The sequence below is a fragment of the Vulpes vulpes genome, chromosome 3, assembly GCF_048418805.1.
Source record: "Vulpes vulpes isolate BD-2025 chromosome 3, VulVul3, whole genome shotgun sequence".
In the NCBI taxonomy this organism is placed as follows: domain Eukaryota; kingdom Metazoa; phylum Chordata; class Mammalia; order Carnivora; family Canidae; genus Vulpes; species Vulpes vulpes.
Genome location: NC_132782.1, coordinates 110,175,544 through 110,194,704, shown reverse-complemented (window position 1 = coordinate 110,194,704; position 19,161 = coordinate 110,175,544). Strand labels below are relative to the sequence as shown.

General features: G+C 38.8%; 1 protein-coding gene across 16 annotated transcripts in view; it reads left to right on the top strand.

The window, feature by feature from the left end:
- RBFOX1 (RNA binding fox-1 homolog 1) overlaps positions 1–19,161 on the top strand; it is a 2,027,925-nt gene that overhangs the window by 955,921 nt on the left and 1,052,843 nt on the right. The window lies entirely within an intron of this gene.

Sequence of the window (19,161 nt, the reverse complement as noted above, 5' to 3'; positions counted from 1 at the left end):
AGGGCCCTATACTTTTGGGCAGGTGTGATCACCTTCACCTGAAAGGATTTCCTGACCCTATAAACTAAATACTTCCTGGTCACCTTTCAAGATTCTGCTTGCTGATCTCATCTGCTTTGAAAACCTTCCCTGTTGGCCCCTGACTAGATTCGACACCGTCCGTCTACTTCTCAGCCCACACGGTACCACAGACGGGTCACGTGCAGACTGTGATGGAACCTGTGGCTCACAGTACTTTTCCTACCATTCTTCCATGCGTCCAGTGCCATCTTTCATAGGGAACAGCTCTTGCAGGGCAGCGAGGGCTTTCTGGGAAGCATCCACCAGGGATCAAGCAATCCCCCAGCCAAATCCTGGCTGCAGGGGGTTAACAGTTTAGCCTCTGTGGGTAGATTGCTTGAATGTAGATCCCACTGTTCTGTCTTGCTAGCTGGGTGATCTTGGGTAAGTTATGAACATCTTTGTTGCTTTAGCTGCCACATCTGTGAAATGAGGAAAATAATTGCATCCACCCTACAAGGTTACTGAGTGGATATGAGATGATGACTGTAAAGTTCCCTGCGCAGGGCTTGGCACATAGACAGTGCTCATTAAATGTTAGTTACCGCTCCCTGTGATTATTATAGCTTATACAGTACCATTCTATATGGCTTTATGGGGAAACACCTCAGTCAATTAAGTTGTTATTCTCTTAATTCTTATTTCCTCCCTGCCACAGATATCTTCTGCACACCTACTCTAACTAGGGCACAAAATTGACAAAGCTGCCTTCTTTCCAGAGCGCGTAATCTCCACCCCTGCTGACAGATATAGCTGCCATGAACCCCACCTGAGTATTTACATTGACATGCAAATGAATTTAAATTAAATGAAATTAAAAATTCAGTGCCACATTTTAAATGCTTACTTGTCCCATGTGGCTAGGGGTGAGCCTATTGGACCATGCCAATGGATAGGACATTGCCATCACAGCAGAAAGTTCATTAGGGCAGTGCTGGTCTAGCGGAAAAGAGGGATAATACAAACATAAACAAATGTTTATGTTTATCAGAATGTGATAACATGCTTCTCGAAGCCATAATTTCTCCTAGATGTTGTGTCATCCTGCCTGGAGCTATTAATACTGTGAATCTGGAGAAAATTTGTGTGTGTGTGTGTGTTTCAGGAGTGAATAGGCTTCCCCTCTCCCTGCTCTTCTCTCATTATCCCCTTATCCTCCCCTACTTGTCCCTTTATCCCTCTTTCCTGCTCTTTCATACCCTTCCTCCTTATATGCCAGGTCCTCTTCTAGGATTTTTTTTTAAGGGAATAAGAGTCCTTGTTCTTATGGATTCTTAACTCTATTGGAGGCCCAGGGTCTTAAATCTAACTGCAGCATAATGCCAGGGATGCTGTGATAGGAGCAGGGAAAAGATGAAACATGGGAGGGAGGTATCATTCCTGCTTGGTGGTGATAGGAGAGGCTGCACGGAGAAGGTTTACGCCCAGCCTTGACCTTCAGCAAGCCTCTCAGCCTCCTGGTGAGTGACAGACAGAATGTAAACAGGACCTATCTCTTAGAGGGCAGGAGTTCTATGAATGCAATTATTAATCACCGTGAAGCTGTTGTAAACTATTGCCATAAAACAATGACATGTTCCTTTTATTCTCCTAGATCAATATTACTGAAAGGCCTTCCTGTCTCAGGCTTATCAGATAGACGGGCAACTCATATTGCCATAAATATATGATGACTTTTTTTCATCAAGTGTTAACTCTCCTCAGCATTTCAAAGAGCACAAACGCGTGTTCATGTGTGTGTGTGGGGGGGTGCCTGCACCTGGTAATGGCCATATTTGCTTTAATTTTATGGTTGCCTTTATTCCATCTCTTGTTCCAAGAAGGGTTTGAGGTGGCTGGCGATAAGGCATAGTTTCAATAAGCCATAAGATTATTAAAACAAGAGAAATCATGTGAGCCTGACAAAAAGGAGGAGAGGAAAATAATGGTCCAAAAAGAGTGGAGGGTAAAAAAGTTAGGCAAAGAAACCCAACGATTTCATTTACTAAAATTTATTAAGAATCTCAGAGGTTTGGGATTTTGATAGATGCCTGGGAGTGGGGAGGGTGATATAAATAGGACTAAGACTGGTTTCTTATAGGCAGAGGAAATGGCATGTTCAAAGGCTTGCAGGTAGAGGGAATTGTGTATTCTTGGAGCAGAAAGTGGAGCAATGTGTGTGTGTGTGTGTGTGCGTGCGTGTGCATATGCGTGTGTGTGCACGCCTATTTGAGTTTATCGATGATGATGGGGAAAAGCCACAGTCAATGAACCTAGAGATAAGTAAGGACCAGATAACTTAGGGCTCTGTTAAGGCAAGTTAAGGAGTTTAGCTTTTACTCTAAGGACAATTGGGAACCATTGAAGTGGATCAAATTTTCCATTTAGAAAGATAACTCTCCCTGCAGTGTGGAGAATGGATTGCAGTGGAAGGAGACAGGAGAGGAACATCAGATAGGGGCTGTTGCAGGTGAGAAATGAAGGAAGCTTTGGGTGAGAATAATGGCTGTGGGAGTGAAGAGAACAGAGTGGGTCTGTGAAACATGAAGTGGGAGAGTCAATGTACCTTGTAGATTAATTGTGGAGATGTGAGAGGAAGTGAATGGGCTCTCACGTTTCATTCTGGAATGTTCTAGGTGGATGCAGGAAGCACTTAATGAGATGACAGAAACAGGAAGAGGAACAAATACTGGGCTTAAGGGAGAAGAAAGGTAATTAACTAGTAGGTATGATCTTTAAAATGATTGGAAGACACCTTGTAAGGATGGATATGTAGTAGGTAGCTGAGTGTATGAATCTGCCATTCAAGCAAATGGGATTGGTGCCATATTTGGAAGCCTTGGAATATACATAGTTTTTGAAGTCAACAAAATGGATGGGGTCATGTAGGTAGAGTTTGGAGTAAAAAGTTAGGAGGACCCGAGAACTCTGTGGATCCTGACAATGACACTGAGAAGTTTCCCAGAAGAGAAAGAAGTCTAAGCACTCATTAAAAAGTAGCAATACCAAGGAGAATATGACACAGCTTGTCTTATGTAGTGAAGGGCCCCTTGCCAGCATAAAACATGGCACCAAGTGATTAACTCAATAGAAACTCATAGCCAAAAATGAGAACCCAGGACTCATCTCTGGGATCTTATGTTATTTTCAGGTGACCTTGAACTTCTGAAAGTTCCCCTGCCATTGTTTTGGTTTGACATGGAGAGAAATGTGCCGTCAGTGATACACTGTGAATTACTGACTGCTTTTCCAGACGCCTCAACTGTAACTTTAATCATCTGAGTCCTCGTTCTTACCACAGTTCCAGCAGTGCCCCTAGGACTCATTAAATTGCTGGGGGTACTTGAAGCTCCTCCCAATTAAGGACCCATTTTATGTGCATAGTTGAAATCCTGGAAATTATTGTCTCATTTGAGACACGGGAGTAGGTGCTGATATCTGCTAGGATGAATGATAATGTGGACCCCAGTGATTTGCTGTCCTTCATCATTTGATCTGCTTTAATGACCAGAGTGTAAGTCGCCAATTGTTGTGTGCAGATAGGTGTTACAAATGGAGTTGTAAATTCAATTCCTTAAAAAAAAAAAAAAAAGTGGGTATAAGATTCTCCCCTGCAATGCAGTCTATAGATGACTCTGGGGGCAAAGTGAGATGAAGCCCAGATTGCGGGCCATGCACACGGGCACAAACGTACACAGGCTTGTGTTCTTAAAATTGAAAAAAAAAAAACAATTATCCCTTGATATAATTTCTTAGGGACATGTTTTATTTTTTTTAAAGATTTCATTTATTTATTTATTCATGAGACACACACACACACACACACAGAGAGAGAGAGAGAGAGGCAGGGACACAGCAGAGGGAGAAGCAGGCTTCATGCAGGGAGCCTGATGTGGAACTCGATCCTGGGACCCCAGGATCACACCCTGGGCCGAAGGCAGGCCCTAAACCACTGAGCCACCCGGTGATCCCCCTTAGGGACATGTTTTAAATGAGGATACAGAAACTGTTGACATCCAGTGCTGGGATGTTTGAGCAAGGGAACTCAAGGTTTTGTGCAACTGGATTTCTATTTATAATTGTGTATGTGGCCCCTCTTTGTACAGTAGAACTCCATATTATTCTGAGCTCTGGAAGTTCATGTAGAGCATGGAGGTTTAAACCTGGTTGACGTCACTTGGTAACACAGAGAGAGCATTCATGGTAGTTTAAGATTGGAAATCTGCAGAACTGCCTGTGTCCATAGCCTGAATCTCCTATTTACTATTAGTTTGACCTTGGAAGAGATATACTTAATGCCTCTGAGCCTCAGTTTCACCATCTTTAAGATGAGGATGGTCATAATACCAGACTCACTGATTTATTAGAAGGATTTAGGGGTAAAATGCCTGAAAAGTACTTGACACAACACAAGAGATGTATTAGGTGCTAAATATGGTGGTTGTGATTCTCACATCTTTATTAAGTAAACACCTTCAGGCAGGAGCATTGAATGTGAGCCATTGGTATTTTAGAACAAGAAAATACTTGATACCCAGCATCATCTCCTGAGCTTGCCAGACTGTCCCTGACCACATGGCAGCATGCACCGGGGCTCCTCACACTGCAGAGAAAGCCAAGTACACCTCTTGGAATGCTCATTTTACCCAGAAGGAAAGAATGGAAGACTTGTAAATGCTATTTTATGTTAAAGTAATCACAGATATGCTGTGGAGTTGAATGCAAATTGGATATAGATTTTCAGGACACAACACATAATGCCAAATGCATTTTGCTCTCAAAGACCTTTTCCTCACTGTGACCCCAGAATTCCTCTGGGTTAAAATCGCTCTCCTCCACTGATAGCTATTTTTTTTCCCCAAGACTTGGTGGTGGGGGAACTATGATAATGCTCACAGTACTTCCCAAACTAGGAATGCTAACTATGGTCTTTCTTATGCTCTTTTGAGGTTCCACTAGAAATTCAGAATTTTTGAAATTGGAGTTTAGAAATCAGCACATTTTTAAGATTTAGGATACTCAGCTTACAATGCCATCCTTTCCAAAGAGTTTTAATTTTACGGTTCCTCCGTTCATCCCCTAAGTATTAATTTGGGTACACCAGAGATATTTAGCAATATTCAACATTATGTGAACTATTTGAAATGGAAGACACCTAAGAAAATTATACAGCTGATAAACTACTGGCCTACACATCTTGCCCAAATGATTTTCCTATGAAGGAAAGCCCTTCCCTTTTACCTTTTTATATCTTTGATGATTGACAATACATCCATGTATCTAAACAATATACTATGAATATACTTAAGGTCAATAAAGTCTTATCCCTTCTTGTCAGTAACTGCAGAGTATTCTGTGGTGTAGGTTGTGTTGGTTTGCTGGAGCTGCCATAATGAAGTATCACAGACTAGGTGGCTTAAAGAATAGAAATTCATTTCCTCACAGTTCTGGAGGCTGGCATTCGGAGGTCAAGATGTTGGCAGAGTTGGTGACTTATGAGACCTCTCTCACTGACTTGCATATGGCTGTGTTGTCTCTGTGTCCTCATATGGTTTTCCCTCTGAGCATGTCTGTGTACTAATCTGCTCCTCTTACAAAGGCACCAGCCACATTGGATTAACACATATCTGTATGACTTCAATTTAACTTAATTAAAGACCCTATTTCCAATTATAGTCATATTCTGAGGTATTAAGTATAGGACTTTTAACCTATGACTTTTGAGTGAGGGGGGAAGACATAATTTAGTCCATAACAGAGGTTACCATAATTTATATAACTGTGTTCCCATCAGTGATCTTTGGGGCTGTTTTGAGGTTTAGTGTTTTTTTTCCCTTTGTTTTGTTTTTGCCAACTGAAAAACCTTTGGAATTGGAAATTCAAAGAATGAGATACCATACACACCTATTAGAATAGCAGAAATCCAGGACACTGATGGCACCACATGCTAGCAAGGATCTCAAACAATGGGAAACTTTGCTAGTAGGAATGCAAAATGGGACAGCCTACTTTGGAAGATCGTTTGGAGATTTCTTACAAGACTCCAAATGAGCCAGCAATTATGCTCCTTAGTATTTACTGAAAAAGTTAAAAACTTTTATGTACACAGAAACCTGCACCCAGATGTTTAGAGCACCTTTATTTGTAATTGCCAAAACTTGGAAATAGCCAAAATATCCTTCAGCAGGTGGATGGATCAATACACTGTGGTACATCCACACAATGGAATATTATTCAGCATGAGATGAAATGTACTATCAAGTCAAGAAAAGACACACAGGAAACTTAAAAGTCTATTATTAAAGTGAAGGAAGCCAATCTGAAAAGGCTATGAACTTTATGGTTGTAACTGTATGACCTTCTGGAAAAGACAAAACTATGGAGACAGTAAAAAGATCAGTGGTTGCCAGGGATTAGAGGGGAGGGAGGAATGAATAGTTAGAGTACAGAGCATCTTTTATTTATTTATTTATTTATTTATTTATTTATTTATTTATTTATTATTTGTTATTTTTATTTTTTAGTGCAGAGCATTTTTAAGGCAGTGAAGTTAGTCTACATGATACTGTTGTGATGGATACATGTCATTTTACATTTGTCCAGCCCCTTGGAATGTACTACACCAAGACAGAACCCTCATGTAAATTAGAAACTTCAAGTGATAATGATTTGTCAGTGTGGATTCCCTGATTATCACAAATACGCCACTGTGGTGGGGATGTTAATAATGGGGAAGGCTATGCATATGTGAGGGTCTGGGGTATGTGTGAAATCTCCATACCTACTCTCGGTTTTGCTGTAAACCTAAAAGTGCTCTAAAATATAAGGTCCAGGAGTAAAATAAAAATGCTTCAATAAATTATCCACTCCTAAGACTTACCTAGCTAAATAAAATAAATACTTTATTGTAGTTTACAATTTCATTTTTTTTCTTTTTCTTAAAGTAGGCAATGACCGCCTCCACATAAGAATTTAATAAGTTGATTCTGTTTGGACAAAGATATTTAACAGAAGATTATATTTTCCCAGTGGCAATCTGCAGATTAATCAGATAATTTTAGGTGTATCAAAGAGCTGGGAGGACTGTCCCATTCAAGCTGTCTTTGCGCTCATGTAGGGGCAATACCATCATCCACTGGAAGGATGTATACAGTTACATCAGCTTAGTGGTAATTATATGGATATTTTAGTTGTTCGGTGCATTTAATTATGCTCTGTCAAGCAGCCCATGTTCACTCTCAGTGGGGCAAGCTCTGACTGGATTAATGCCAAGAGACTTGTACATTTAATGTTCCACACAATGCATTCTCCTAGAGGCAGAGAACAAATGGAAACTGGGCAGAAGGGATGTCAGACCAACCACCTTTCCTCTCTGTTTTCATTCTTAAAAAGCATTTTTAATTGAAAGTTTCAGAGACCGTTTTATCCTTTGAAAAATCCTTTAAAAGAGGAATACACAGCTTTTGGAACCAATAACACAACACAGAACCATCTAAAATAAAATGAAATAAATGGCCCCCTCTCCATCTATGCCCTAATACCAGCCCTGGAAGGATGGGATTCCCATTTACACATGAGTTTGTGCTCCTTTGTTCTCTCTTCTGTGCTAATACAAATACATGTGTTTGTACAGTGTCATCTGAAGATAGGCTCACACTCTCTATTTTATTGAGTGACTTGCCTATTTTCACATGACATAGTCAGCATCTTCACATGTCAATGCCAAAAATCTTTTGATTCTAGGTCCACCTGGCTGGTTTAGTTAGAGGAATATGGGGCTGTGAGTTCAAACCCCATGTTGGGTATAGAGATTACTTAAACAATTAAGTAAATAAAGTTAAGCACTTTGATTCTGACCCTTTGTAACAGCTGTGTAATATTCTGTAACAGTGGCATGCTGAGAATTATTCAGCTTTCCTGTACTGATAGCCTTCAGATTATTTCTATCTCAGCTTGGTCTCTTGGTAAAATAGGCACTGCCACAGTAAACATTTTGTGTGTATTTCTTAATTCCCATACTTTTTCTTTCTGTTGGATAAATTCCCAGAACTGAAATAATCAGTGGAATTTTGCAAATTTTTAATTTCAACAAATATTAACTTTTTTTACCCAAAAACATTGGAATGATTTCCATCTTTTTAATACTTTAACCTACACGGCCAACATCATATATTAGCAATCATTTGAAAATTACTGAGTCTAAGTGTGGCACATGGTTTATTGTCACTTTAATTTGTGTTTTACTAACTACCTGTGTTACGCAATATCTTTCCTATTGTTATGAGTCACTGCTTTACCATCCTTGTCAATTTTCAATTGGTTTATCTTTCTCTTGTTAATTTATAGAAATTCCTTGTATGCTTTAGCTGTTCACCTTGGTTACACTTGTTATAAATACATGCTATCATTTGCCTTTTGACTCTGTCTACTGTGTCTTTTGCTATATAAAAATTTAATTTTTCAGTGATCACTTTCATTGTTGAGTTAAGGAGCTATCCTTCCCCATCCAACTTTTAGGGATAGTCTCATATTTTCTTATAAAAATTTATAGGTTTTTGCCTTTTCTTTATATTTTTCATTTTACCTGAAATTTAATTTTTTTTTAAGTAATCTCTACTGACAATGTGGGGCTTGAACTCATGACCTCAAGATCAAGAGTCATGTGCTCCACCAACTGAGCCAGCCAGGCACCCCTGGAATTTGCTTTTTCAAAATTAAGTATGAGTTTAGTATGCTTTATTTTTCTTGAAAAGGTTATTCAGGTGACCCAACACCATTTATTCAGTATTTCACTGTTTCCACTAACTTGTATGTATACGTACACACACACACACACACACACACACACACACACATTACCATTTTTGTTCTCTTTATTTGTTCCCTTCAACTACTTATTTCCTGTTGTGTCTTAAAGTTTTGCTCATTAATGCCCTTCAGCCCTAGCATGAAGCTATCCAATGACATAGGGAAGACAAGAATTCCTTACGTTAAAGTGCTGAGCTGGTAATATTTATGGTCAGAAACTTTTTGAACTAATGTACTCATTAGGTTTCTTTTGGGTTTAAGTGACAGAAACCCTATCCAACTGGTTTAAGGAAAAATGAAGAATATTAACTTTAAGAACTGCAAACTCTAGGACTTACTCTAAGTTTACTAAATCCAGAAGCTCAAATTATGTTACCAGGACCAAGTCTCACTCACTCAATCTCCAGGCTATGTTACAACCCCCAGCATTATAGAGTGGGAAGATGCTTACTCACCACCACAGGTTTAACAGCCTTAGCATAAAACCCTGGATCACATGCCCATCACTAAAACAATCCCCATTGTCAGAAGGATGTGAGTTCCACAGTAGCTAGGTTAGCTCACATACCCAGCAGGAGTGGGGGTTAGGGTCAACTCTACAGGAACCACTCAAACTGAGAGGGTCACCCTCCTTGAGAGAGGGAGAGCTAGAAAGCATTAAATGCTGTTATTGGAAGGATGGGGCAGCCCCTTGATAATCCCACACTAGTGATGTTCACTACAACTGATGCAGTGTGACTCAAATTTCCATGTTATTTCTGCAGATTCATTCAGCTCTTTAAATGAGTCATTGCTTCATGTTCTCCTGTCTTTGCCACCAGCCTTTGATCAAATTTTGGCCCTTGAGGTGAAGGCAACTTTTTGATCCAAGTTGCGGGGCAGTTCTAATAGCTGTACCTAAATGTTGGTATCCAGAGAAATACAAATTAAAATAATAATGCAATACTGTTTCCACATCTTGAATTGGCAAAAATTAACAAAATTGATAGTAGCTGATTTGGCGAGACTGAGATAACACAAGTCCTCATATACTGATGGTGGTAAATTCATACAGCCTTTGAAAGGCTTTATATATAAATAAACATATATATATATATGATGTAATTTCAACCAGCAGTGCCTCTTTTATTAATTAGCCCCATAGCACAAATGTTTTCAACTGGTTTATCTTTTGAAAATCGCCACACCCGTGTAGAAAAGCATCCGTGTGAAAAGGTTTGGCTCAGTGTACCATTATTTATAATATCAAAGTCATATCCAATTTAATGTATATCAGTAGTGGACTGATTACAAAATTGCCATCTGGTCTGCTTTCACCTGACATTTAAAGGAAGGGCAATTATACATTTGAACACCAAAACCCAAAATCTTTTCCCGTAAGGTAAACAGCTCCTCAGTGAAGATGCAGCCCTAAAATCACTGCCATAGTTAGTATTTTGCAAAGGTTTACCCTACAGTGGGCAGGTCACCTCTCTCATGTTTTGATTACACCTTCCATATGGATTACGGATCATATTCAAAGCATTAATTACTCAGCAACAGCATTAATCACTTTGCTGAATGCATTTCACCTTTTCTCCTTCCTACCGTGTTTGTTTAAGCCAAGTTGACTGGATAGCAGTGCATTAAAACTAGATAGTAGTATTTGTCAGAAGGAGATCTAAGCCTCCAAGAGAAAGATTCTGGGGTTGGTTGTAAGCCATCATTTATTAGCTCTGTTACCCCCAGGCAAGGTGCTTACCAGCTCTGGAAAGTCCATATGCTCTTTTGCAAAATGGGCATAATAATCACAGTCTCTCAGATCTAGCCTGATTATCATGAACAGTATATAATAGTGAGTGTTTGTGAAATGTTCTATAAACCTGAAAGCCCTGGACACATTCGCAAGTGTTGCTCTTATGGAATTACCTTTTATGACTACGTTCAATCTCTGTCCTCTTGTTCGCATACGAGTAGGTTTTTACTTAGGCAGAGTGGTTGTTTAACACTTTATATGTTTGCAGAACAAGGCGGAGCAGGTTATTTGGAAAAATAAAAAAAGTGGTAGAGTGAGTTTTGTTATTGTTTACTTATTTGTTTTCTTTGACAGGGAGATGAAAGGCACTCTTTCTATACCTTCTGCCCCCTAATGGTGCTATTCTTCTTTTGACAATGTAGAGGAACCTATAAGAGTCAAGATAACACAGTGCATTTGATTCCATCCTTTACCAGACATCTTTTATTTTCATTTCTGTCTTGAGTTTGGCAGTTGAACTCAACCCTTGAGTTCCTAGGACTCAGTTTCTAAAATCTACAAAGAAAGTAAAACAGCTGTATCCTCACCTGCACTTTTAATGCACACTCAGACTGAAGTCTTCTCACTTATAAAGAAATATATATGTCCTGAAGTGACATGTATTGGAACACGACCTTGCTCATTTGTTTCCATGTTATCTATGGTTGCTTTTGTGCTAAAAGTGCAGAATAGCTGCAACAGAGACTATATGGCTCACAAAGCAGAAAAAAAATTTGCTCTCTAGCCCTTTATATAAAATAAGTTTGCCCATTCCTGATTTAGACTGAAGTTTGAGTTGGGTCATTGATATACTTGGTAAAAAACTTGAAAACTATATATTTATATATGTATGAATGTGTGTATGGCCTTTAAACTTTCTAGCTAATCCTTACCAAAAAAATATTTCATAACCAACAGTGGTTATAATCTTCTTGAGTACAATTTTTTTTTTTAAGAAAAGGAGAGAGAGAGAGATAGAGTGAAGGGGGAGCAGAGGGAGAGAGAGAATCTTATGCAGGCTCCATGCACAGTGTGGAGCCCGATGTAGGGCTCAATTTCACAACCCTGAGATCATGACCTGAGCCAAAATCAAGAAGCAGACACTTAAGTGACTGAGCCACCCAGGTACCTCTTCTTGAGTGCATGTTGATATAATTTTATTTTTCAAATATTTTTGAATGCCTACTCCCTCCCACTGTGACTATGTTAGGTACTTCCACATATGTTATCTAATCCCCTCAGCAACCATCTGAATTTGTTGGTATTAAACCCATTTTTTGAGGTGAGGAAACGGGTGTTCAGGAGGATTTAAATAACTTGCCAAATTTTTTGGAACTTCACAGATCCAGAATTCAAACTTAGATATGTCTGACTGTGAGCCGATGCTTGCTGGGTGTAAGGTGATTGGACATATCCTCTCTCCGCTATCATGGTGCCAGTTGCATAGAAGGAATCTCTTGCGGAAAGAAATCAAGGGATAAAGAACTAGCCTAACATGTATCTAAAGAGGCTTAAGTCAGAGTTTCATCTTTTTTATTATCCTTCTAAAGTATTTTGAACTACTGTAGGCTCTTTGACTTTGAATCATAGCATGTTGTTCAGTGTGAATGCTCATACTTAGATTCTAGTGATATGACTAAGTGAAAAAAAATAGAATCTACTCAGATTGATTTCTAGGCAGAAAGGTACAGGAACCTGAATAATCCTTATTTGGGAATCAGCATTCCCATTCCATGTTGACTTTAATATGATTAAATGTAATCAATCTAACCACTTCTATTATTTATTTATATGAATTGCATTTAATGACATGAAGAGGTTTAATTATATTTTAGTTATGATCTTAGTTATATTTAATTTATATATGTACACATATACATATATATTTTTAGGCCACTTTATTGAGGTAGGATTGACATACAAAAAGCTGTAGATATTTAATGTACACAACACGATGAGTCTGGAGATAAGTTCATACTTGTGAAGTCATCACAAGTTAGGCCATAAACTTATACATCACCTCCAAAGTTTCCTCTTTTTAAAAATATTTTTTTTCCTTTTGCAGTAAGAACACTTCATAGAACTTCCCTATTAAGAAATTTTTAAGTGTACAACATCGTTTTATTTACTATAGGCTCTGTTGTATAGTAGATATCCCGAACTTATTCATAAAACTGTAACTTTGTATGTTTTGACCAACATCTCTCCATCCTCCTCCCTGAACCATCCCTGGTACCACTATTTTACCTTATTCTATGAGTTTGACTATTTTAGACACTACATAAATGTGGGGTCATGCATTGTCTGTCCTTCTGTGCCTGGTTTATTTCATTTAGCATAATGTCCTCCAGGTTCATCTATATTGTTGCAAATGGCAGGGTTTACATCTTTTTGAAGGCCAAATAATATCCCACTACACACACACACACACACATGCACAGACACACGCATGTGCACACACACACACACTACATTTTCTTTACTCATTCATCCATCCATGGACATTTAGGATATTTCCATATGTGACTATTATGAATAATGCTGGACATAGGAGTGCAGATCTCTCGAGATCCTAATTTCAATTCCTTTGTATGCATAACCCAGAAGTGGGATTGCTGGGTCAATTGATAATACTATTTTTATTTTTTTGAGGAGCCTCCATACTGTATTCCATAGCAGTTGCACCAATTTACATTCTCACCAACAGTGCACGAGGGTTCACTTTTCTCTACATCCTGTCCAGCACTTTATTTTTTGTGTTGTTTTGTTCTTTTGATAAGGGCCATTCTAACAGGTATGAGGTGATCTCTCATTGTGGTTGTGATTAATGATGTTGATGGATTAAATGGCTTGTTATATGTAAAGTGTAAGCAACACCAGGAACTCAGATTGCATTAATATGGTGCTTATTTTTAATCATGTTGTCATTGTTATTATAATAATTTTTGTTACTATTAGGTATAATGGTGTGCATAAATATCCAGGCAAGGTGACTTTATAGTAGCTGGGTTTCCTAAACTACAGTATTTATACCCCTAGAAATATAATTTGATGAGACAGGGACTCTCAGCCTGAGTACATACAACTGGTTTCCTAAAGCATCAATTTTATGCAAAAATTTTGGAGGGAAGGTATTATTTTTTATGTTAGCAGCAAACAAATATATAGGTAAGAGGAGGCACATGAATTTTTAAAAGAAAGCATGAGACATCAAAGTTCATTTACATGCCATTGGATTTTTTTCATCTATGGTTCCAGAACCCTAGGGATAGGGCTTAGATCTCCTTTGCCATTAGTTAGTGGTGTTTACAGGGAAAATTTTGCAAAGCAGAAAATTATAACACCCAAAGGTGGCTTTTGTATTTATGTACAGTTCTTATGTTTGATTATTCAAACTCTATACCTCTGTTAAGACAGAAGAACTTGATCAGTAAAGGGTTAATAGAAAAAGCCCAGAATAAGCTTTTTTTTTTTTTTTTTTTTTATGTCTCTTTTGGTTATCTTATGGCCAGAGCATTCCTTATTTTTAGAGCTAAGAAAGAAGAAATACCAAAGAAACAGAGTTTATTTGTGTCCATGCCTAAGGGACAGGGGAGGGAAGTTGAAGAGTGTGTGTAAGGTACGGATGATGTTTTTCTTTGCAAAAGGATACCACTCTGAAGTCTACTCTTACTGCAGAGTAGACTTATTGCATAAGGTAGATAAATGTCCAGTGCCTTCCACATTGTAGTGGGAGTAAGGATCATAGGAGCCCAAGAAGCCTATTTGGCTTATGTTTCTTGATCATGAAGGGCCTATATTTTAGCTTGTTGTTGTTGTTGTTGTTTTGTTTTGTTTCCAAATAAAGACTTAAAGTAAGTCACCCAGATACATTGGCAAAATTGCAAGATTCAGAATTGCAATTCATTATATAACTTGGTAAACTTGTGTCCCACTGCTGGGCCACACTGCCTTTTATGCAGAAAATATTATTTTTTTTTTACAACCCCTGGAATGGTTTGGTAAAGGGCACAATTATAGTTTAGGACATTGCCATCTGCAGTGGGACATTTAAAACAGAATTAGGTCTAAAAATCATGACTGACATGTTGTCGTCACTCACACTGTGATTGGTATAGTACCTTCTGTTTTATTAACAGTTCTAATGGGAAAAAATTTTGCCATGAAAATTGTCATCTGTTAAATAGCCCTTAAATGACTTTATTTTTGTTTTGCATTTGCAAAGATAAATAAAGTCACTGTATTTGGGTGTCTTTGTTAAAACATTTAAAATATTCAGCATAGACTTTAAAAATGTGCTCTCATTTTTCTTATCTTGCTCAGTTGCCCCTTCCTCTTTGCCTAACTTTTCTCATAGACAACATGTCCCAGGATCTGAAAGTTCTGTCATTCTTTTTTTTTTTTTTTTTTTTGACCCTTGAAAAGAACTACATGAATGAAAAGAACTATAGATAGGGACGTCTGGGTGGCTCAGTGGTTGAGCATCTGCCTTTGACTCAGGGCATGACCCCAGGGTCCTGGGATCAAGTCTTACAACAGGCTCCCCGCAGTGAGCCTGCTTCTCCCTCTGCCTGTGTCTCTGCCTCTCTCTGTGTGTCTTTCATGAATAAATAAATAATATCTTAAAAAAATAAAAATAAACAGAGAACTGCAGATAGAAAAAGTATGCAGTGTATGCATCACAACCTGAATGTAGATGGTTGTGTGAGGTCATTGTCAGGGCTTTGTCAAGAGGAAATTGGGGATCAGCTAGAAAAGAAAGCAAAGGGGCAAGAAAAGAGAAAAAGTACGGGGTAAAATATAAAAAGTAGAATGGAAAATAAACAAAATCATACCCAGGTGTTTGTAACAATATCATCAGATCCTAGTAACTAATAAAATGGTTGCCTCTTGTGCTGGTGAAGTTCTGAAAATGCAGCCATCCATAGAGTCAATTGTACCTGTTGGCAGTCCCCTCAGAAGGCTTCAGTCAAAACCCAGCCCATTGTCTCTTTAGGAGATCCAACACAGCCAAATTTTAATCCAGCTCTGAAATGAATTCTTCTTTGATTAAACACCAGATGAGGCATTGGTTTGTTGAAGGGGACATGCATGCTGTGTGAAAAGTTGTGACTTTAAAAAGGAGACTCACACTAAGGTAAGTGAGCTGCCCCTGCTCTGAGGGGTATCTGAGAGCCCAAAACCCAGGAGTGAAGAGCAGATTCTCATCTCCTATTTCATATTCACTCCTCAGCATAAGCGCAGCACCTGGGATGCCTGCACAATTGCTATCAGTGTTCACATTGGGTTTTGTTTCTTTTGTTTTCCTTACTATCCCATGTTCCAGTCGAATGGGTATAACATGAATAAGATTACATGTGACTCCTCAGAACTGGAACTTTGAGCTTCCTGCAGAAGGAATCATCCCAGCCTCCCAGAGTGCCCTTATATCCCATAGGGTCACTCAATGGGAGCTAGAAATCCTCCAATGTCATCAAGACCTATAGAATAGCAAATAGGAACCTCACAATCCTATATTGTATCTTGTGTGGGCTAAGCTGTTGATGGGTGAATAACTTCCATCTTACTAGTAATAAGGGTTTATGGTGCCAACCATAACCATTGTTTCTTACTCATACGTGGCACACAGTAAGCCCTGTAGTTAGCAAACACTCATTAATCATATACTTTGCAGCTGGCAAACAGACATTTGCTTAGTGAATACTTTATTATTCTATTATCAGTCATTTTAAATATTCATATATATTCATATATAGAAACTTGATTAGACATTGTTTATAGCTGACGTTTCTGCAACCACGTATGGCTGGCTGAATTGTAATAAAAGAGTCTCTAATGGATCTCTCTGCTTACAGTGGTCCATTCCCATACTCCACCTGGAGTGGCCTTCCTAACCACTCCTTTAAAACCTAACTCAAGCATCACTACCTTTGCAAATTCTTTGCAACCTGCTTTCTGACCTTAAGCAGAGCAAAAAAGGCTCCTATACCAAGCAGGTGGATAGCACATTTTATGTCATTTATAATTATAACATAATATATGTCTACATATCTTATTAGGTTAAATTTCAAATATATAAACTTATAATAATGCATATAATTATAATGCTGTTTTATATTATAATGCTTCTTTAACAAACTTATTTAGCTTTGTATTTCTGGGCCTGACAAAGATTCTGGAATTCATATATGGAAGTCAGTGGGCATTCACATATATGATGTTAAAAGAATGAATCAGTCAATTATATTTTTGGTGACATTTTTAGATGGGAAGACATCTTCATGCTACAATGGAAAGAAAAAAAGCCTAACAAAACCTCTAGTGTCAGAGAATTTGTATTTATTTTAGCACTCAGTTTTTAAATTGCACTTCTGACAGGCTGGCCCACTAGCTATGCTTCATGAAAGATCATGAGACACAGGGAAGAAGTTTATTCATCTCAGCTTTGGGATATTTTGCTTTTCTGTAAAGCAGAGGGATCTGAGGACTCCTTTGTGGGCTGGCTATGTCCTGTGCAATCCCAGTTGTGTCTAGAGACTCTAGCAGGGATAGAGTCTGTAGGACTTTGCAAGAAGTCAGCTTGAATCAGAAGCACGTGGGAAAGAAAGGAATATGGAAGTAAGAAGAAAGCTTTCAGTGGCCAAGACAACAGCTGTCCCCATCTCTGTCTTTCTGTGGGGCCAGAGTGTTGTTTCTGCTTCTCTCTCTGTTTCTCCCTCCTTCCTCCCATTTCTTTCTAGAGGTCTCTTCTCTCTACTTCTTTACCTCTCTATAGACTGCTTTTCTTGACTACTCATCAAACTCTATCTACCTTGAAAATCTATCCAGTCTTTCAAGTCCAGTTATCAGAGCTTGCCACTCCCATCTCTTTCCCAATTCCAAAAGTCTCTCTAGGAGTGATTCTAATTTGACCAGAGATTTATGTGTCTGACCCTGGTTCCTGGACTGGGGATTGGTTGAAGTGGGGCCACAAGAGGAGAGGTTTCTCTAAGAAACCCTGCAAAGGTAGGGGGCAGTGATTGGCATCTCTGTGATGGGCACAGAGAGATGTTGGCTGAGTGAGTATTACACACGCCTTTAGCATTAACAGCCTTTCCATCTCTTAAAACCTTGAGTAAAGGACACCCTCACATGTGTAAGATTTCTGCCTTTATTGTATCCTGGGCCCAGACCAAATTAAGTCATTGGAATTAGGAGTCTTGTTGTATTTCCCTATTTCCTTTGTAGGGTGACATACTATTGAGACCTACAGGGTGAGGAGATTTGGGGAAAAAAGTAATTTCTAATCTCTTATGACTTTTTGTTTCTCAAAATGTCTGTGCAATCACCTATTTAAGAAACTCAGGGGAAAACTGTTCTAAAGAAGATATCATGAGCATTTGAGGTTATCTCCAAGCAAGCCTCTTCTGTCTTAAAAGTGTCCATCCTGGAATTACATACAGAAACACCAGTAATAATGTGTGTACCTCTCCCCACATAGGGGAGGAAAAGTCTTTTCCCCTCTCAGGTGTGCTGGCTGGGGTTCTGTAAATTATGCTGACAAAAGACAGATTGACAAGAGAAAAGCATAACCATTTATTTAATGTAAGTTTTATGTGTCATAGGAGACTTCACATGGAAATGAAGACCCAAAGAAGTGGTTAAGTCTGAACATTTTTATATTAGGTTTGATGAAGAGTCAGAAGTCATGGGGAAATGTGATATGAGCTAAATGGTAAACTGGGGAGATCTTAGCAAGTCCTCTCAGTGTCCCTCCATTTTTGGAGATAAGAGTGTTCCTTCCTCCGTGTACAGAGAGGGCACCAATCCCATGAGATCTTATGACCTGACTCAGAGTAGATGGTGAGTAGGAGATCAGAGAGTCTTTCTTGCACCTGCTACTACCCAGATTCTTTCAGCTTAAAATATTCAGTTTACCGAGGTGCTATGTTTTGGAGTAGGGAGTCCTGAACCCCTTCACTATCCACTGCAATCTTCCACTCCAGGGCCTGAGGATACCTTGTAATATCTGAAAGGTTTTCCCTACTGCCTCCTTAGCCCTCATAGGTCATAACCTGAATCTTATTTCTGGCCCTACCTACTTGTCCACTTTGTGTTCTGGTTATTACTGAGCAGACATCATCCTGAGAGGCTCTTTGCTGGCAGAGGACATGTCTGCCTTTTTTTCTGTGTGTGTGTGTGTGTGTGTGTGTGTGTGTGTGTGTGTGAGACTCAGCTGTGTAAGTTAGATGGCATGTGTTCAATTAGTATTTGAAGGAAACAAAAGCAGGAGGCTCTACCATGTAATAACTTCTAACAACCCAAGAATCATATCTGAGGCATCTATCCCAATTACATCCCCATCTCAATGCATGCTTTATTTCATACACAGAAGTTACTAAAATCTGTCATTATCTTGTTTATTGTCTGTCTTACCCACTAGAACATAAGCTCCCTGAGGGCTAGGGTTTTGTCTAACTTGTTTACCTAACATAGTATTGAAAATAAGTAATCATTGTAGAAATAAACAAACACCAACCAAATGAGAACAAGCAAAGACT